We start from the raw sequence: 22,963 nt of genomic DNA, 5'->3' as shown, positions 1-22,963 counted from the left end.
ATAAGGATGCCCATTATCACCACTATTATTCAACATTGTACTAGAAATATTGGCCTTATCAATAAGAAAATAAAAATTTAAAGGAATTAGAATAAGCGATGAGGAAATGAAATTATCACTCATTGCAGATTATGTGATGATATACTTAGAGAATCCTAGAAAATCATCTGAAAGCCTAATAGAAACAACTTTAGCAAAGTTGCAAGATATAAAACAAATACACACAAATCACCAGGATTTTTATATTTTGCTGACAAAGCCTATCAAGAAGAGCTAAAAAGAGAAATTCCATTTAAAATAACTATAGACAAAATAAAATATTTGGGTGTCTACCTGCCAAAGCCAGGAACTAATCAAACACAATTACAAAACATTTCTCACACAGATAACTCAGATCTAAACAACTGGAAAATATCAATTACTCACAGGTAGGCCAAGCAAATATAATAAAAATGACAATTTTACCTAAATTGGTCTACTTGATCAGTGCCATATAAATCAAATTGTAAAAAAAAAAAATCATATATAGAACTAGAAAAACTAATAGGAGAAGTTTAAAAATTTGAACAAAAAATAATAGGCAGCCAAGCAATACTAGTGGGACTTTCCAACTTCCTCAGAGATAAATCAAACCACAAAATTAACAATAAATAAGTTAAGAAGGTAAATAGAAATTTAGAAAAGTTAGGTATGTTAGACCTTTGAAGAAAAGTAAATAGAGATAGAAAGTAAAATCCTTTTTTTCTCAGTGGTACATGGAACCTACATAAAAATTCACCATGTTTTAGAGCATAAAAACTTCACAGTCAAACACAGCAATGCAGAAATAATAAATGAATCCTTTTCTGATCAAGATGATAAAGCATTAGTCAACAAAACCATTTGGCACTGGCTAAGAAATACAGTAGTCAATTAGTGGAATGGTTACATTCACAAGTCACAAGTCAATGATTATAGTAATTTAATGTTTGATAAATACAAAGACTCCACATTATTTTGATAAAAAAAATATTGGAAAATTTGGCAATTAGAATGGTAGAAACTAGGCATGACTCACACGTAACACCATATACCAAGATAAGGTTGAAATGAGTTCCATGATTTGTGATATTATAAGCAAATTAGAAGAACATAGGATAATTTACCTCTCAGATCTGTGAAGAAGGAAGGAATTTGTGATCAAAGAAGTGGAACTCATACTTGAACACTAAATAGATAATTTTGATTATATTAAGATAAAAAGTTAAAAACAAATGCAGACAAGATTAGAAGGGAAGCAATAAATTGGGGAAAAGTTTAATATCCAAGGGGTCTGACAAAGACCTCATTTCCAAAATATGTGGAGCATTGACTCAAATTTATAAGAATTCAAGTCATTATCCAACTGATTAATAATCAAAGGATATGAACAGACAATTTTCAGATGAAGAAATTAAAATCTTTTCTAGTCATATAAAAAGGTTCTCTAAATCACTAAAATAAGTCTAGATATCTCTGCCACCACCCAGTATCAACTACTATCTATTTCCGACCAATACGATGGGCAAGTCAAAGAGCTCTGGAAATAATAACAACATATAGCACATTAATTCAGTTTTTACAACTCATTCAATCATCATCCAAGAGAACAACTCTTGTGGAGTTATGATCCTGTCAATTCTCTCTCCAAGGTTCATGATCCTTCCTTTTCCATAAAAATGGTTCTAAAGGCACAGAAAAGAAAGTTCTCAGTACTAAACTTCTTTCCATTATGAAATCACTTATCATCAGAAAAATAAAAATGTATATAAGTTTATTAATGGATAAATATTAAAAATTAATTCCTATCTGCCTTATTGCTTCATCTAAGGACCTGTTGCCCTATCAACACTATACTTGAATCCATTTGTATATATTGGTTCCACCTATTAGAATGTGAACTTCAAAACATTATGTTCCATTTCTATCCATATACATGGTTCTTGCACATTAATACCTTAAAATTTATTTGTTTTTAACATCTTTTCCTTTTACATTTTGACTTCCCAAATTCTGTCCCTCCCATGCCCTTCACCATCCACTGGGAAAACAAAAGATATGTCAGTAATACATGTGAAATGATACAAAATATATTTCAATATTAGCCATATTTCAAAAAAGCAAGAAAAATAAAGAAATTGAGAAAATTATATTTAATTTGTATTCAGGGTTCAACTTTTCTCTGTGGAAGTAGCTTGTACTTTTTCATCATAAGTTCTTTAGAACTGTCTTGGATCATTGTCTTGATCAGAGTAGCAAAGTCTTTCACACTTGATCTTCACTAAAACCTCACTGTTATTGTACATGATTTCCTGATTCATGTTACTTCACTTTGCTTTACTCTTTGTAGATCTTGTCATTTTTTTCTGAAACCATCCCCCTCCTCCTCATTTTCTTATAGCATAATACTACTCCATCACAAACATATTTTACAACTTGTTCAGTCATTCCCAAATTGATGAGTACTCATTTGATTTTCAAATATTTGCTGCTATGAAAAGATTTTCTATAAATGTGTGTGTGTGTGTGTGTGTGTGTGTGTGTGTGTGTGTATTCTTTTCCTTTTTCTATGATCTCTTTGGAATATTGTTATTGCTGTGTCAAAATATATCCACTGCACTGCAAGTTTATGCACAGTTTTTTATAGCCCTTTGGGTTTAGTTCCAAATTGTTCTCCAGAATGGTTGGACCACTTCACTCCTCCACCAATGATTCATTAATGTACCTATTTTTCCCTTATGCTCTGTAGCATTTCTCATTCTGTTTGGTGTAAGGTAATATCTTAGAGTTGTTTTAATTTGTTTTTCTAATCAAGAGTGATTTAAAGCATTTTTCATGACTAGAGAACTTTGATTTCTTCTTTGAAAAGCTGTTGTTTATCTCTTTTGACCATTTATTAATGGGTAATCATTTTTATTTTTAGAATTTCACTCAGTTCTATAATCAATATATATTTAAGAAATATATATTTACAGACAAACTTGCTGTGTATTTTTATATTAATAACTTTTTATGATATGGTAGCTTTTAATAAAATGCAGTTTCCTTAATTATAATTATAATTGTATATATGTATGTGTGTGTATATATATATATATATATATATATATATATAATTTTATATATTATATATATATGTTGTTTTTGCTTTGTCTGAAAAAAAATCCCTATCCCTGCCTTTTTTTACATCATCTATTATATTCCACTTCAGTCCTTTCTTTTAACTCTGTATATATCTTTCTTTTTCAAGTGCTTGTCTTATTAAAAATCATATTATTGGGTCCTGATTTCTAATACCCTCTACAATCTGCTTCCATTTTATGTGTGAGCTCAACCCAATAACATTCATTACATATTTATCTCCACTCCATTTCTTCTGTTTCTTCTTCTTTCTCTTTGTATTATATCTCACTGTGATGACTTTCTGTGCTTAAATTCTATTTTTTTTGTTGCCTGTTCATATTCCCAGCCTATTTCTTGACTGAATTTTATGTTTACGCTGAGGTCTACTTAGAAAGTCAGTGTACCAAGCTTCAGCCATTCCATGCTGCTTCCTATCCCCACCCGCCCAAATTCTGCAAGCTTTGGTGCTTTCATGGTATGATCCTGAGAAATGACATGGTAACTGCTCTCCTGGTCTTCACTCTGGCCTTTACTCAGGTAGGACCCTCAGTGCCAGGCAGCCACAAACAATAGAACTTTCTTTGCCTTGGAATGAGACCAAGGACCTTGCTTCCTTGTGATAAACCCCAGAATGCCTCTCTGCCCTAAAACTGCAACCTAGAACAGTGTAGGGGTGATAAATTCACTGATCATTTCCAGCCGTACCTTATTAGAGAAAGTGATTCTCTATTTTCTTGCTGACTAGTTGTATGACTCTCTTATCTTCTCTGGTTTGAGAGCTCCCAAAGCTGCTACTACTATTGCTTTGGCAGCTGTTTGCTATTGTCAAGTAGACAGCTTTCTACCCCAGTGTCAGAAATTTCTGCCATGCTGGAAAAATGCCTCACCTTGACCTTTTGTTGGCTTTGCCAGTCTAAAATTTTATTTGAGGAATTATTTTAAAGTTTTTTGAACAGTGATGTTGAGACAATTCATCTGGTTTGCCTCTAATCTACCACAAAGGCTCCTTCATTTCGAAAATCTATTTTTCCTTCTTTTTTCTTTTTTTGCTGAGGCAATTGGGGTTAAGTGACTTGCCCAGGATCACACAGCTAGGAAGTGTTAAGTATCTGAGACCAGATTTGAACTCAGGTCCTCCTGACTTCAGGGCTGGTGCTCTAACCACTAAAAATTCATTTTTTCCATTCATCAAAACAACATATTTAAAGGCAATATCAATAAACATTTATTATCTACTACTATGTGTCAAGTATTATGCTAAGTGCTGGGAAACTCGCAATATTCTCTTCATTCTGTTTTTGTTATCTTTGTTCATCTTCCAAGGATGCTTTCAAATTCTATCTCTTATGGAAAGTTTTCTCTGATATTTCAACCCACAGGTATTGCTACTTTCCTTAAATTTCTATTGCTTTATTCTAATGCAATGTGATGTATAATTTAGCCTTCTTTATTTTTTCAAATATCATCTCTAGCTAGATAATAGTTGTAAAGCACTTAGCACAGTATCTGTCACATAGTAGTAGCTTAGCAAAGACTGGCTCTCTCCTCCTTCTATACTCTTATTAATTTATGTGTCCCCAAATAGTGAATTCCCTAAGTTTTCCACAGCACTTGGCACAGAATATTGACCTCTTGAATAGATATCTGCCCTCAAAATAGAGAAAACCTGCATTGGAAGTTTAGCCTCTTCCTCTTACTGGCTAGGGAAATCACAAACTCTCAATGCCCCTGGAAATGCTCTAATACCATAAATTGCAGAACTATTCTTGAACTGATTTATTATCAGGAGTTCCCTACCCAAAGAAAATCTCAGAAACTTACCTTGAACTGTTCAGGATTAGGGAGATACTAATCATACTGCATTCTGCCCAGATAAAACTATATCGTGGAATCATGTGTTTAGTTCTGTTTTTTCTACTTATTTTAGGAAGGCTTTACAAACTGTTTTATTTCTTGACTTCTAAAGAAAAGTGAACAGTATAGCAAAGAACCTTGAAATCATGTTATTTACAAATCAATTGAATGGACTAGAGTGTGTTTAGCTTGAAGAAGAGAAAACTTAGGCGTAATGTGTCCTCATCTATTTGAAATATTGTTACTGTGAGAAGGAAGTTGATTTGTTTTCTATGGTTCCAGAGGGCAGAACAAGGAATAATGGCAGTTGCAAAGAGTAAAATTCAGACTTGAGGTGGGAAAAATTCCCAGCAATTAGAGCTATATATAATACATTAGGTTGGACCACCTAAGGAAGAAATGGATTTTTTTTTCTTATTAGTAATATGCAAGTAGAAATTGGAAGACCACTTTTGAGGAAGATTCCTGTAAAATAATTTCTAAGACTGCTTCGAAATTTCATTATTTTAGACTTTAAATATTTTTATTTATGAAGATCCATACATAACTCTAAAGGGATTTCTGAAATTAGCAGAAAGGCTTAGACCTCAGAAATGAACAGTTTGGAGTTTTGGATCATAAAATGGTTCAAGGAGAAGGTATGAATTTCATGTCATAATTATATACTATTAAACAAAATCCATCCCAGAGTAGTGTAGAAATTCTATTACTTTGGGTAATATTTTGGGAGGTATATTTGAAAAAGACCTTAGAAATCACCTAGCCCATCCTCCTCCTTTTGAAAGTGATTACCAAAGCAGCAGTCACCAAAACCATTTGGTATTGGCTAAGAAATAGATTAGTTGATCAATGAAATAGGTTAGGTTCAAAAGACAGAATAGTCAACTAGAGCAGTCTAGTGTTTGACAAACCCAAAGATCCCAACTTTTGGGATCAGAATTCATTATTTGACAAAAACTGCTGGGGTAACTGGAAATTAGTATGGCAGAAATTAGGCATGGACCCACACTTAACACCAAATACCAAGATAAGATCAATATGGGTCCATGATTTAGGTATAAAGAATGAGATTATAAATAAATTAGAGGAGCATAGGATAGTTTATCTCTCAGACCTGTGGAGGAGGAAGAAATTTATGACCAAAGATGAACTAGAGACCATTACTGACCATTACATATATAGAGAACTGCCTCTAATTTATAAGAAACCAAGCCATTCTCCAATTGATAAAAGGTCAAAGGATATGAACAGACAATTTTCAAATGATGAAATTGAAACTATTACCACTCATATGAAAGAGTGTTCCAAATCATTATTGATCAGAGAAATGCAAATTAAGACAACTCTGAGATATCACTATACACCTGTCAGATTGGCTAAGATGACAGGAAAAAATAATGATGAATGTTGGAGGGGATGCAGGAAAACTGTGACACTGATGCATTGTTGGTGGAGTTGTGAATGAATCCAACCATTCTGGAGAGCAATCTGGAATTATGCCCCAAAAGTTATCAAACTGTGCATACCCTTTGACCCAGCAGTGCTATTACTGGGCTTATACCCCAAGGAGATACTAAAGAAGGGAAAGGTGCCAAAATGTGGCAGCTCTGTTTGCAGTGGCTAGAAACTGGAAAATGAATGGATCCCCAGGGTAAATGGTGGTATATGAATGTTATGGAATATTATTGTTCTGTAAGAAATGACCAGCAGGATGAATACAGAGGCCTGGAGAGACCTACATGAACTGATGCAGAGTGAAATCAGCAGAACCAGGAGATCATTATATACTTCAACAACGATACTGTATGAAGATATATTCTTATGGAAGTGTATTTTTTTGACAAAGAGACGTAATTCAATTTCAATTTATCAATGATGGACAGAAGTAGCTAAACTCAAAGAAGGAACACTGGGAAATGAATGTAAACTGTTTGCATTTTTTTTCTTCCCAGGTCATTTTTACCTTCTGAATCCAATTCTCCCTGTGTAACAAGAGAACTGTTTGGTTCTGCACACATATATTGTATCTAGGACATATTCAACATATATAGGACTGCTTGCCATCTAGGGGAGGGGGTGTAGGGAGAGAGGGGAAAAATCGAAACAGAAGTGAGTACAAGGGATAATGTTGTAATAAAAAAAAAAAAAAACTACCCTGGCATGGGTTCTGTCAATAAAAAGTTATTATAATAAAAAAAAAAAGAAAGTGATTACCCAAAGTCATATAGGTCATAAGTAAAAGAAGTAGTGTTCAGAGTCTGACGTTTATCTCTAAATATTATAAACTTCCCATAAAAATTAGAAGAGCTAATGTTTAATTCCCATTAAGTGCCATACATTATGCTAAAGCACCTTATCAATATTCTTACAATTCTGAGAACTAAATGCTACAATTATCTCCATTTTAGTTTAGGAAACTGAAGCAAATAAAACTTAAGTAGTGTGCCCCATCTTATAGAGCTACTAAGTGTCTGAGACTAGATTTCAATTCATCTCCCTGACCCCAGAATTGAGAACTCCGTCTATTATGCCATGTAGCTGCTTCACTACACATAATCTATCTTCTATATAACTACTCTCTGGTCCCTTCTTTTGGAAATTAACATATAGTAGGAAAAGGAGGAGAGCTCTATTTAGAAATGAAGCTGATATGAAAAATAATAGCTATCATTTTTTTCAAAATACTAAAAGCACATTAAATGATGAACCAGAATCCTTTGCTTTTCCTTTTTCACCCATTGATATGAAGGAGGTGGGAAATATCCCATTTGAATTCTAGTATTATGATTCAGAGAAACCTTAGGGATCATCTAACCTAATCCCCTAATTTTATATAAAAAGAGGCCCAAGATTTTAAATGACTTTTCCTTAGGTATAAAAATGAAATTTGGGAAAAGATATAAGGGCTCTTGAGTGGTGATGAGATGTCTAATTTATATTTTGTATGTCCAGGTTGTAAATAGGTATTTCTCTCATTTTAAAAGGAACTAGGTAGTGGTTAAAGTATTGTGCCTGGAAACAAGAAGATGCCTCTTCCTGATTTCATATCCCAGCTCAGACACTTACTATCTGTGTGAACTTTAACAAGTCATTTATTTGTATCTGTTTCTTCAATCTGTAAAAAGAGCTGGAGAAGAAAATGGCAAACTAGCCCAATATTCTTTCCAAGAAAACTCCAAATTGGGTCATGAAGAGTAGACACAATTGAAAAACAATTAAAAAAAAAAAACAATTAAAAGCATGCAGCATCAGATTATGTGGGTGACTTAGTAAAGGGAAATAATTTTCAACTTTTCCTTTTTCATTCTTTTTGCCACCCTTACCAGCAGAGTACTTGGATGGATGATCCATGAAGTTTTTGGGTGGGATCCTCTGTATGGCAATTAAGTTTTACCTGTCATTAAGTGAAATGATTGAATAATCAATGTTGTTGAGCCTTCCTTGGCTCCATTTTAGAGTGCTCAGAAATCAGTCAGAAGGAACACTGAAATGCAAATATACTATGAGAAGAAGAAGAAAAAAAAAAACATCCAAGACCATTCTGGTGTGATATGACACTTAGGAAATCTGTGGGCTTGCAACTATTTGGAGACTAAAAAGGTTGTTTTGTCATTGTTGTCATTTTTGTTATTTAGTATTTCTCAAAATGCTTTTTAATGGTATAAATGAACCAGTCATATAACACAAAGTACAAGGAAAGCCAAAACAAAAAAGAATAAAACAAATTCACATTTTCCAAATTAGCTGGAAATAAGGAATTAATCTGAATTACAAAATGCTGGAGAAGAAAGCTTTTGAAATTATATAACTTCAGAATTCCTTCATTTTATAGACTTTGGAGAGGAGGACTAAAAATAAATAATTTGCCTAATATTACAATACAAGAAGGATAGAATCAAAAAGAGAACCAAATTCTTTTCATTCCCATATAGATGTTTTTCATAAAACCATGTCAATGGTTTCTGAGGTCCTTTCCAAATCCAAAATTCAAATCATTAAAGGTATACTATGCCATCTACAATGTCTTTCTTTTGTAGACTATTATATTATCCTTATAGAACTTCTGACCTATGTTTGTTAAAAAAAAAAAAAAAAAAAAAAAGAATAGAGGTTGCCAAAGAAGATTCTAAATGTCGTCAAATAAGGAAAAAACAATGAGTTATAGGGGAGATAACAATGTGATCATGCAATCAAATCCAAAAAGAAAAATGAGAAAAAAAATAGAGAGAGAATGTGAAAGAAAGGAGGAGTGAAAAATCAGAAAATATTTTTCTTTATAATATAGGCAAACTGCCAGTTTCCCCTGGTCCAGAGCCAAGATCCATAGAAATCACCATATAGATCATTCAGTACAAAGCCTGGTTGTACTGACCTAAAATGCATTCAAGTATAAGAATAAAAATGAAATGGCTCCTTGACAGTTCTTAGAAATGATCAAAACCTACCCTTCCTTCAAGGCTCATGAACTACCTTTTTCCTGAAGCCTTCCTTTACTACATTTTCCAACAGAAACATCTCCCTTCTCTATATTCCATAGCCCTTATTATCCCCAACACTCATTGGGAGATATATGCTGTCTTATCTTTTTAGCATATCATTTTATGTATCAGATCTTGTATTTAGCACATTTATAAACTCCTGTAGGTCAGCTATATGCTTTGCACTCATGAACATCCTCCATAGTTCCAGTCAGGTAGTGTGCACTTAATCAGTTTTGTGGAATAGAAATTAATCTGATTTCTACCCTTACATTTACACAATTTATTCTAAGTAGTTTTCCACCTTTTAAATGTACCTTATTTTGCAAATGCTGGGAGTATTAAAACAATAATACCACATAAAATTTTAAAGATGAGATCCTTCTAAAGGGCTCTGAAGGACATTGTTCAATATATAAAAAGAACCAGTTCTCATTCCTCTAAGAAAACTACCAATGTCATTAGATGTAGCTTTCTTTACAATAGAGAGATTAGAATAAAAATGATCAATCATGTTAATTAAAGCTTCAGCACCTTCAAGGTAATTGTTTATTCCTACTCACCCTACTTTCTCATATTGCTCTTCCTCTCATACCTCTACCTTTCATATCTCACCATCTCTCTTTTCCCCTCTTTTTTGATAAATTAGAAATTTATGAAGAAGGAATGAACTGATCTCATAAAAGATTAATAGAAAAAAAAAGAAATATCATTATGTTAGACTATATCTCCTGCTTTTGTACATATCTAAATATCCAGATATTTGGAGTTTGTATGAGTCTTTCCTTCTCCAAATTAAATACTCCCAATTCATTCAGCCTATTCTCATGTGATTTTATGGGCATTGCTTCAGACAAACTAAGACTTGCAAAGACATTATCTTAAAAAGTCCAAAGATTTCCCTATATCTAGGGCCATTTCCAATCATTCTGATCTGCCACTGAATCCAGATGGCTCCAGAGGAGAAAGTGCATAGATCTATCTCACCTAAATCCAATGTATTTGCAAGCCAATGATCATTTTCTTATTATTAGTAGTCCCTTCAAGAATGATAGACAATTCTACCTAAATTAATCTACTTATTCAGTTCCATAACAATCAAAATCCCGAGAAAAATAAAAGTCAAGAATTTCAAGGAAATTTATGAAAAAATGCAAATGAAGATGGCATAGATGTACCAGACCTAAAATTTTATTGTAAGTCAGTGGTCTTCAAAACATTTGGTACTGACTAAGAAATAGAATAGTCAATCAGTGGAAAAGGTTATGTTCATAAGACACAATAGTCAATGACTATAGTGATTTAGTGTTTCATAAAGCTAAAGATCCCATATTCTGGGATAAGAACTCACTATTTAACAAAAATTTCTGGGAAAACTGGAAAGACGTATGGCAGAAACTAAGCATTGACCCACACCTAATACCATATACCAAGGTAAGGTCAAAATGGGTTCATAATTTAGACATAGTGATACTATAAGCTAATTAGAATAACAAAGGATCATTAGAAGAACAAAAACTTTCAGATCTGTGGAGAATGCAAAATGGATAATTTTGATTATATTAAGTTAAAAAGTTTTTGTAGAAAGAAAACAAATGCAGACAAAATTAGAAGGGAAGCAGTAAACTGGGGAATAAATTTTTACCATCCAAAGATTCTTATAAAGACTTCATTTCTAAAATACATACATAATTGATACATACACAATTGACATAAATTTATAAGAATTCAAACCTTTCTCCAATTGATAAATAGCCAAATGATATGAACAGACACTTTTCAGATGAAGAAATTGAAACCATTTTAGTCATATGAAAAAATGCTCTAAATCACTATTTGTAATGTTCATGCTAGCTTTCTGGAAGTCCTCTGGAAGGGCCTTGGTCTCAGAATGATAGATACCACGAGAATGGTGAGGAATAAAGTCTAGAGTCTTTATTGTCTCCTTCACAGTCTATGTCTGTTACAGTCTAACCCAGTTTTGATCTTAGTGGAGGAGTGTGGGAGGCAGGAGAGCTACCAGGAGGATGGTCAAAAATGGAATGTTTCATTTCCAGTCTTCTCAGCCCTTAAAGACCTACCCTATTGCAATGACATCATTACAGCATATATTGCATCACCATATTACGTACTAAGTACTAGAGAACCACTATCTCATCAATTCCACTGAGTTAACACTTTGTTGTAAATATCCTTGTTTCAAGTATACTTCTCTAAAGTTTCAGCCCTCTATAACTATTAGTCAGAAAAATACAAATTAAGACGAATTTGAGGTATTAAAACACACCTCTCAGATTGGCTATGATTACAGGAAAAAATGATGATGAATGTTGGAGGGGATGTGGTAAAATAGGGAAACAAATACTTTATTGGTGGAGTTGTGAACTAATACATCCTTTCTAAAGAGCAATTTGGAACTATGTTCAGAGGGCTATACTCTTTGATCTTTCAGTGTCTCTACTGGGCCCGTATCCCAAACAGTTCATAAAGGAGAGAAAAAGGATCCACATGAAAATAATGTTTGTAGCAGCCCTTGTTGTTGTGGCAAGGGATAGAAACTGAGAGGATGCCCATCAGTTGGAGAATGGCTGAATATATTATGGTATGTAAATGTCATGGAATGTTATTGTTATATAAAAAATGATCAGCAGGATGATTTCAGAGAGACCTGGCGAGACTTACATGAACTGATGTTAAATGAAGTCAGTAGAACCAAAAGAACATTGTACAAAGCTACTGCAAGATTATATAATGATCAATTCTGAAGGATGTTGCTCTTTTCAAACTGAGACAATTCAGGCCGGTTTCAATGATCTTGTGATGTAGAGAGCCATCTGTACCCTGAGAGGAGTCTTTGGGAACTGAGTGTGGATCACAATATAATATTTTCACTTTTTATTGTTATTTGATTGTATTTTGTTTTAATTCTGATTTTTTTCTCTTTTCCCCTTTGTGCACCATGATAATTGTGGAAATATGAATAGAAGAATTGCACATGTTTAACATATGTTGGATTATTTATCATCTAAGGGATGGATGATAGGAAAAGAAGGATAGGATTATTTGGAACACAAAGTTTTGGAAGGATGACTGTTGAAAGTTATCTATATATATGTTTTGAAAATAAAAATGTATATATAATTAAAAAGGAAAAAAATGAAGGACAATCAACACTAACAACACAATGTGATCCTTCAACATCCTTGTTTCCTTCTATATTCTCTCTAAATTATCAATGTTCTTCTTAAATTATGATGTACACAATATACTCGATGGGGCCTAACCAGAACACAGTATTGAGGAATTCTTCCTCCTTTTGTGTTCCTGGAAATTTTGCCCCTTATAAGGCAGCCTTTCATAATGTACTTCAAAACTGTATTCTCTTTCTTTGGCTTCCTCAGGAGAGACTTACAATCTATTAAAACTTTCAGGAATTTCAGGCAAGATGGTGGAGAGGAGGCACATATCTACTTAAGCTCTGTGTTTTCTCTCAGAATATATTTCATGACAAACCTCAGAATTAATGCTTGACTGAAAAAAAAAAAAACTACAAATAATTACCAAGAGATGACATCCATGAAATTCACCAGAAAAGGTCTGTTTTGCTTGAGGGAGGGGATGGTTTTAGATCAGGCACGGGTTGAGGGCAGACAGTGACAGAGAGAGCACAGTAGGCAGCTCACAGCTGAATAGACTTGAGGGGGATGGGGTGTGATCTTAACCATCTCTGCAGGGAGAGCTTTACTACAGTATTGGATACTTTGCCCTGGCAGCAAGCCAATAAACAAGCAGAGAAGCTAAAAACACAGAGGGTGAAGACTATAACCCAGAAAAGCTAGCATCTCTTGGGACCTGGCCACACTCACCCACAGTGTCTCAGCACCCTCAGAATCTTAGAGCTCAGATGCAGCACAGCCATTGCTATCCTGATAGTGCCTCACTGCTACCCCCCTGCAGTCTGTAGAGGAAGTTCAATAATACCATCCAGCCAAAAAAAAAAAAAAAAGCAGATTGCATTTTGTTGTTGTTGTTGTTTTGTTTTGTTTTGTTTCTTTTTTGTTTGGTTTTTGCTAGTTTGTCTTCTTTGAGTCTTCACTGAACAAATGAGCAAAACATTTAATTGACTGATTACCATTATTAGCTTCTATATGGATAGAGAGCAGACTTTAAACCCTAAGGAGACTAAAAACAGACTGTCTCCAGATAAATCCCCAAACGAGGATATGATTGGTTCCTCAACAAAGATGAATCTCATAGAAGAAATTAAAAAGGCTCTCACAAGAGGACCAGAAGAAAAATGGGAAAAGGAAAGGGAAGCTTGGCAAGAGAGCCTGGAGAAGTCGTCTCACTCATTTAAAGATAGAGTGGATAAAGAAATCAAATCCTTGAAAAACAGAATTAGTGAATTGGAAAAAAAATAGTTCTCTAAAAAATAAAATTGGCAAAATGAAAAAAAAATTCCATAGAACAAAACAACTCACTTAAAAACTCAATTGGGCAATTAGAAAAAGATATAAAAAAGTGAGTGAAGAAAATACCTCATTGAAAAATCAGAATCGAACAAATGGAATTGAATGACTCCAGGAGACACCAAGAATCAGTCAAGCAAAACCAAAAAAAAAAAAAACGAAACAATGGAAAAAATATCTAATACCGTCTTAGGAAAACAACAGACCTGGAAAATAGATCTAGGAGAAACAATCTGAGAATTAATGGACTCCCAGAAGAATATGATGAGAAAAAGAGGCTGGACAATATTTTGCAGGAAATTATTAAAGAGAAATGCCCAGAAGTTATAGAAACAGAGGGTAAATAAACATTGAAAGAATCCATCAATCACCTACTGAAAGAGACTCTAAAATCAAAAGAAGATTTTGAAATATAGTGGCCAAAGTCCAGAACTCTCAGATGAAGGAAAAAATACTGCAAGCTGCTAGAAAAAACAAAAGAAATATACAGGAGCCACAATAAGGATTACTCAATACCTAGCAGTGGCCACATTAAAGGATCGAAGGGGCTGAAATATGATATTCCAAAAGGCTAAGGAACTTGGTATACAAACAAAAATAACTTACCCGACCAGAATGAGCATCTTTTTCCAGGGAAGAAGATGGACATTCAACGATATAAGCAAATTTCGCCTATTTTTGATGAAAAAAACCAGAACTTAAGAAAAAGTTTGATCTACAAATATAGAACTCAAGAGAAACCTAAAAAGGTAAAAAGAAATCTTGGGAACTATATTTCTGCTATAAGAATATATAAAACATATATGTATACCATGTTCTAGAAAATAGAGGTGGAAAGGAAATTCTACCCAGAAAAGGATAAAGTGGGGTATTACATGTCATGAAGAGGCAAAGGAAACCTATTATATCCGAGAGAAAAAATGAAGGGCAATGAATATACCTTGTATCTTACTGCAATCAGAACTGGCTTAAATTAAGAGAAATATTTTAGACATATTTGATTTATGGTGAAACTTCTCCCACCTCATTGAAAATTGGGAGGGGAAAAGTGAAAATGGAATGAATAAACTAAGCAGAAGGGAATAAAGAAATTGTGAGGAAAAGGAGTAAGATAGGGGGAGGAACTATAAGGTAGAGGGAGAGATACTAGAAATGGAGAGCTGTGAGAAGCAAGTGGTGCTCATAAGTTTAATAATGGGGAGGGGTGTAAGGAGGAAGGAAGGGAGAAAAGCATAAACAGGGGTTAACAAAATGGCAAGAAATACAGAATTGGTAATTTTAACGATAAATGTGAATGAGGTAAACTCCCCCATAAAGAGGGAGAGGCTAGCAGAATGGATTAAAAGCCAGAATCCTACAATATATTGTTTCAGGAAAACACACCTGAAGCAGGGAGATACATACAGAATAAAGGGAAAAGGTTGGAGCAGATTCTACTATGCTTCAGGTGAAGTCAAAAAAGCAAGGGTAGCCATCCTGATCTCAGATCAAGCAAAAGCAAACATTGATCTAATTAAAAGAGATAAGGAAGGGCACTATATCTTGCTAAAGGGTAGCATAGATAATTAAGCAATATCAATATTAAATATATATGTACCAAGTGGTGTAGGATCTAAATTTTTAAAAGAGAAATTAAGAGAGCTGCAAGAAGAAATAGACAACAAAACTATAATAGTGGGAGATCTCAACCTTGAACTCTCAGAATAAAATAAATCAAACCACAAAATAAATAAGAAAGAAGTCAAAGAGGTAAATAAAATACTAGAAAAATTAAATATGATAGATCTCTGGAGAAAACTAAATGGAGACAGAAAGGAGTACACTTTCTTCTAAGTCGTTCATGGAACCTATATAAAAATTGACCATGTATTAGGACATAAAAACCTCAAACTCAAATGCAGTAAGGCAGAAATAGTAAATGCACCCTTTTTAGACCACGATGCAATGAAAATTACATTCAATAAAAAGCCAGGGGAAAATAGACCAAAAAATAATTGGAAACTAAATAATCTCATACTAAAGAATGATTGGGTGAAACAGCAAATCATAGACATAATTAATAACTTCATCCAAGAAAATGACAATAATGAGACATCATACCAAAATGTGTGGGATGCAGCCAAAGCGGTAATAAGGGGAAATTTCATATCTCTAGAGGTCTACTTGCATAAAATAGATAAAGAAAAGGTCAATGAATTGGGCTTGCAATTAAAAATGCTAGAAAAGGAACAAATTAAAAACCCTCAATCAAATACTAAACTTGAAATTCTAAAAATAAAAGGAGAGATCAATAAAATTAAAGGTAAAAAAAAAAAACTATTGAATTAATTAATAAAACTAAGAGTTGGTTCTATGAAAAAACCAACAAAATAGACAAACACTTAGCAAATCTGATTAACAAAAGAAAGAGGAAAATCAAATTGTTACTCTTAAAAATGAAAAGGGAAAACTCGCCACTAACGAAGAGGAAATTAGAGCAATAATGAGGAGCTACTTTACCCAACTTTATGCCAATAAATTCGACAACTTAAATGAAATGGAAAAATACCTTCAAAAATATAGCTTGCTCAGATTAACAGAGGAAGAAGTAAATAGACTACACAGTCCCATTTTGAAAAAGGAATAGAACAAGCTATTAACCAACTCCCTAAGAAAAAATCCCCAGGACCAGATAGATTTACGTGTGAATTCTACCAAACATTTAAAGAACAATTAACTCCAATGCTATATAAACTATTTGAAAAAAATAGGGATTGAAAGAGTCCTACCAAATTCCTTTGATGACACAGACATGGTACTAATACCTAAACCAGATAGGCTGAAAACAGAAAAAGCAAATTATAGACCAATCTCCCTAATGAATATCAATGCTAAAATCTTAAATAAAATATTAGCAAAAGGATTACAGAAAATCATCCCCAGGGTGACCAAATAGGATTTATACCAGGAATGCAGGGCTGCTTCAACATTAGGAAAATTATTAGCATAATTGATTATATAAATAACCAAACTAACAAAAACCATTTGATCATCTCAATCAATGCAGAAAAAGCATTTGATAAAATCCAACATCCATTCCTAAAAAAAAAACACTTAAGAGGATAGAAATAAATGGACTTTTCTTCAAAATAGTCAGGAGCATATATTTAAAACCATCAGGAAGCATCATATGCAATGGGGAAAAACTGGAACCTTTCCCAGTAAGATCGGAGTGAAACAAGGTTGCCCACTATCACCATTATTATTCAATATTATATTAGAAACACTAGCCTCAGCAATAAGAGTCAAGAAAGAGATTAAAGGAATTAGAATAGGTAATGAGGAAACTAAATGATTACTCTTTGAAGATGATATGATGGTATACTTAGAGAACCCCAGACATTCTACTAAAAAGCTATTAGAAATAATTCATAACTTTAGCAAAGTTGCAGGATCCAAAATAAATCCCCATAAATCCTCAGCATTTTTATTAATCACCAACAAAATCCAAGAGCAAGAGATACAAAGATAAATTCCATTCAAAATAACTGTCAATAGCATAAAACATTTGGGAATCTATCTACCAAAGGAAAGTCAGGAATTATATGAGCAAAATTATAAAACACTTTCCACACAAATTAAGTCAGATCTAAATAATTGGAAAAATATTAAGTGCCAATAGGCCAAGTAAGTATAATAAAGATGACAATACTCCCTAAACTAATCTATTTATTTAGTGCTATACCAATCAGATTCCCAAGAAAATATTTTAATGACCTAGAAAAAAATAACAACAAAATTCATATGGAAGAACAAAAGGTCGAGAATCTCAAGGGAATTAAAAAAAATGAAATGAAGGTGACCTAGCTGTACCTGATCTACAACTATATTATAAAGCAGCAGTCACTAAAACCATTTGGTATTGGCTAAGAAATAGATTAGTTGATCAGTGGAATAAGTTAGGTTCACAGGACAAAATAGTCAACTATAGCAAACTAGTGTTTGACAAACCCAAAGATCCTAACTTTTGGGATAAGAATTCATTATTTAACAAAAACTGTTGGGAAAACTGGAATTTAGTATGGCAGAAATTAGGCATGGACCCACACTTAACACTGTATACCAAGATAAGATCAAAATGGGCCCATGATTTAGGCATAAAGAATGAGATTATAAATAAATTAGAAGCTCATAGGATAGTTTACCTCTCAGATTGTGGAGGAGGAAGCAATTTGTGACCAAAGATGAACTAGAGATCATTACTAATCACAAAATAGAAAATTTTGATTATATCAAATTAAAAAGCCTTTGTACAAGCAAAACTAATGCAAAAAAAGATTAGAAGGGAAGCAACAAAGTGGGAAAACATTTTCACAGTTAAAGGTTCTGATAGAGATCTCATTTCCAAAATATATAGAGAATTGGCTCTAATTTATAAGAACTTAAGCCATTCTCTAATTGATAAACATTCAAAGGATATGAACAGACAATTTTCAGATGATGAAATTGAAACTATTTCCACTCATATGAAAGAGTGTTCCAAATCACTATTGATCAGAGAAATGCAAATTAAGAGAACTCTGAGATATCACTACACACCTGTCAGATTGGCTAAGACAGGGAAAGATAATGTGGAATGTTGGAGGGGATGCTGGAAAACTGTGACACTGATGCATTGTTAGTGGAGTTGTGAAGGAATCCAACCATTCTGGAGAACAATCAGGAATTATGCCCAAAACTTTATCAAACTGTGCATACTCTTTCATCCAGTAGTGCTACTACTAGGCTTATATCCCAATGAGATACTAAAGAAGGGAAAGGGACCTGTATGTGCCAAAATTTTTGTGGCAGCCCTGTTTTTAGTGGCTAGAAACTTGAAAATGAATGGATGCCCACCAATGGGAGAATGGTTGGATAAATTGTAGTATATGAATATTATGGAATATTATTGTTCTGTAAGAAATGACTAACAGAAGGAATACAGAGAGGCTTGGAGAGTTACATGAACTGATGCTAAGTGAAATGAGCAGAACCAGATCATTATATACTTCAACAACGATATTCTATGAGGATGTATTCTGATAGAAGTGGATTTCTTTGACAAAGAGAAGATCTAACTCAGTTCCAATTGATCAATGATGGACAGAAGCAGCTACACCCAAAGAAAGAACACTGGGAAATGAATGCAAACTGTTTGCATTTTTGTTTTTCTTCACGGATTATTTTTACCTTCTGAATCCAATTCTCCCTGTCAACAAGAGAACTGCTTGGTTCTGCACACATATATTGTGTCTAGCATACACTGTGACATATTTAACATGTATATGTTAACATGTATAACATTTCCATCTGGGAGAGGGGGTGGAGGGAGGGAAAAAGTTAGAACAGAAGTGAGTGCAAGGGATAATGTTGTAAAAAATTATCCAGGCATGGGTTATAATTTAAAAAAAACTTTCAGTTCATTTTCAGGCAAATTTTTGTTTAGCTATGTCTTCTTCATCTTGTAATTTTGGCAATCATGATGTGAATGCCTTGTAATATTTTGAATTTTTATTTATTGAATTTTATTTTATTCAATTGAATTTACCGTTATAAGTTGTCATGGGTTTATTGCTTGTATCCTTCCTCATCCAATTCTCTCTTTATGTCTTGTAGCTTTGCATTGTCTAAAAATTTGATGAACTCATCTTTTACTCTTTTTTTTTTTTATCCATCTTTTACATAATGATCATGATAGCTAACATTTATATAGCACTTACTTTCTACCAGGTCCTATACTAAACACCTTATAATTATTATCCCATTTGATAACCTTGGGGGGATAAGTGAAATTGTTATCTCCATTTTACAGATGAGGAAACTGAAGCAAGCAGAGACTGCATGATTTGTCTAGAGCATACCCTAATACATGAGATCAGATTTGAACTAATGTCTTCTGGCCTAGAACTCTAATAAAAATGTTTTGTTTTGTTTTTAAATACAGACCAGATATCTGGGTCACTACAGTGAAGACTTCCAATCAGGATGATAAGGAAAAAGTATTTACTACTCCTTGAATTTCAAGTACATCTCATTTCCATGCCACCAAACTTTTATTTCTTCTACAGGAATAATACAAATTATTTTATTAAATACTTTGCTAAAATTCAAATAAACTAGCACTACAAAATCTCAATCTTCTACCAGTTTCCACAAAATGAAATCAGGTTCATTTGGTATAATACATTCTAGACAAAGTAATCTTTGATACTTTTTATATATTATCTTTCCCCAAAACTTATCCCCTTCTTAATTTTATTAATGACATCACCAGTTTTCCTGTTACCCACATTCACAATATAAATGTAATTCTTGATTTCTCACTCTCTCACTCCCTTTATCCAATTGTTTGATAATGCAAGTTTCCCATTAAGACTTTACCATACTTTGGTGCTAAATGATTTCATCAGGTTCATACAATCAATGAAAAGTTATCAATTTAAGTTACTCTTAGGATTCCACAAACAGTGATAGAGTAAACAGAAGCAAAGCCTAAGTTCAAATCCTGCTTCTGACTCTTGTTAGCTGTGTAATCATGAGTAAATCACTATTTAAGTAAGTTTCATCATCATTAAATAATGAATATTATCTGTTTAAATAGTGACTATATTATCTACCTTGCAGTATTGTTATGGGGCTCAAATGACACAACAGATAAAATGACATTTCAACTCTATTATGAGCTTACTGTAAGATTTGCCATCATATGAACATAATCTAAAACAGAGAACACTAACATTGGCAGCATGAACATTTTATTCTTAAAGAATGGTCATAATATTAATAATTACTCTTAATAATGATGTTAATATTAATAATTGTACATATATATATTTATATACTTATAAACATAGCTACTTACTCCAAGGCTAGGCAAAACTATTGAAATAGTCTCTATCCCTTGCAGTCCTTCCCCACCAGCTTATATAGCAATTTGCAACTTTATGATGTGATAAATAGAATTTCTTTGTTTTGATTTTTCATTTGCATATTTATTGAGATACGACGATCTTAATTAGTTCTGCTTTTTTTGTTTTGTTTGCTTTCTTGGATGGAAAAAGATGGCTTTCTAGAGTGCAAAATAATTCTGCATACTAACAGGGTGAACAAAACATAGCCTGTAGCATTCCTTGATACTGATGCTGCTTAAAACACAGTTTTGTGTATGTTTTCATTCATTTCTTTTCTCTTTAAATGTTGAGACAACATTAAAATTTTGTATGACTGCTAGATCTCATGAGCCTCTTTTATCTAATGAAGAACAAAAAATGTTTTAGCTTGGACATTGGAAGACCCAGGGTTAAATCCTAGTTCTACTACCTCATCTGCAAAGTAGGGCATAAGTATATAGAGCCAGAAGGAATTTTAGAGATGTCTAATCCAAAGGTGAAAACTTCAAATAAAAATGCATCCTCTGAGGACCAATTTTAATACACATACTCACAAATCACTATTATGGTGGTATTTTCTTTTTATTGGTATTTATTTTTATTTTTAAACATTTGCCTATTGTATTTTAATCCAGTTCCAATACTTAAGAATTTTGTTGTGACTTAGGCCCACAAGCCATGAGTCTGATACTCCTGATCTAGTCTAAGACCTTCATGTGATTTGTCCAAAGACATACAAGACTATGGCATAAGTGCATAAAGGCATAAGTGGCAAAGCCAGATGTGAAGTTCAGGTCTTCCGACTAAAAATTCAATAGTTTTTCCAAAATCATATACCACATTTACTTAACTCAAAGGTTGAAATGATCATATGAAATAGTGAATATAACAAGTTTATTGTGAACCTTATTCTACTTGTAATTTAATGAGGTAATTATTACAAATTGCTTTGTAAACTACAGGCTATTAGGCAAATGTTTGTTTTTATTATTAACAATTGTTCTTTGTAATTTTTAAACATATATGTCAAACAAAAATTTCTTTACATTTTTCTACCAAAAGCAAACAAATAATCAAAAATTAAGATCACTCCATAGTGCTTGTTTTTACTGGCATTCACATTGGTTCATACCGTATTGGTAAGAACCATAATAAGGGAAGAGAAACTTAGACTTTCTCTGATATCCAAAACTTTGTGTTGAGGGCTAGGAATGAGGGAAGAGACCAGGGAGAGGGTTTTTTTCCCTCTCTAATCACTGCTTTCCTAACTTTTCTTCTCCTAATGTTCGCTGTGGAACACTGCACAAGAATTCCTTGTAATGATTTTAATTTTGGCAGATATAGCATAACATTACTCTGAATTATTCCCATATAAGTCTTTTCATAGCTTCTTTATTCAGTTCCATGTCTTTATGAAGATAAATAGATATCTTCAACATTGTTATGATTATATGACATAAAATGAGTACAGTAGCTTATAGGACCACACTCAATTTGAATAGGCAAAGTCCATACTTAGTATAAGAAACAATCATTTTAACCAAGAACATTTAGCATATTTCTCTAGCATTTTATATTTTCCAATTTAGACTTTCTTTATAGTAACTTATTCAAACAAATACAAATTCTGTTTTTAATTTGCATGTATATTAAAACAGTGAAATCCAACTAATTTTAATTTAAAAAGGTATTTTTTGGTGTGTGGCAGTGATAGTGGTTGGAGGAATTTGTTTATGCTACAGAAGATAAATTAGTTAGCATTTAAGACACCTAACAATTTGATTCCTGTCTTTTCCTCTCTAAGAATCTTTCATTATACTATTTATAAAATAATAATAATAATAATAATAAAATACACACACATAGATTTTAAGGGGAAGGTAGGTGGTACAGTAAATAGGTTTGGAATCAGGAAGACTCATCTTTGTGAATTCAAATCCAGTCTCAGACCTTTATTAGCTTTGTGACCCTGGACAAATCCTTCCACCCTGTTTGCTTCAGTTTCTTCATAAGTAAAATGAGCTGGAGAAGGAAATGACAAACCACACCAGTATCTTTGCCAAGAAAATTGGAAATGAAGTCAAGAACAGTAAGAAAGGACTCAAAAAAAAAT

The sequence above is a fragment of the Sarcophilus harrisii genome, chromosome 2 (assembly GCF_902635505.1).
Source record: "Sarcophilus harrisii chromosome 2, mSarHar1.11, whole genome shotgun sequence".
NCBI lineage: Eukaryota > Metazoa > Chordata > Mammalia > Dasyuromorphia > Dasyuridae > Sarcophilus > Sarcophilus harrisii.
The sequence above is the reverse complement of the archived record's forward strand: the minus strand, read 5'-3'. Positions refer to the sequence as shown.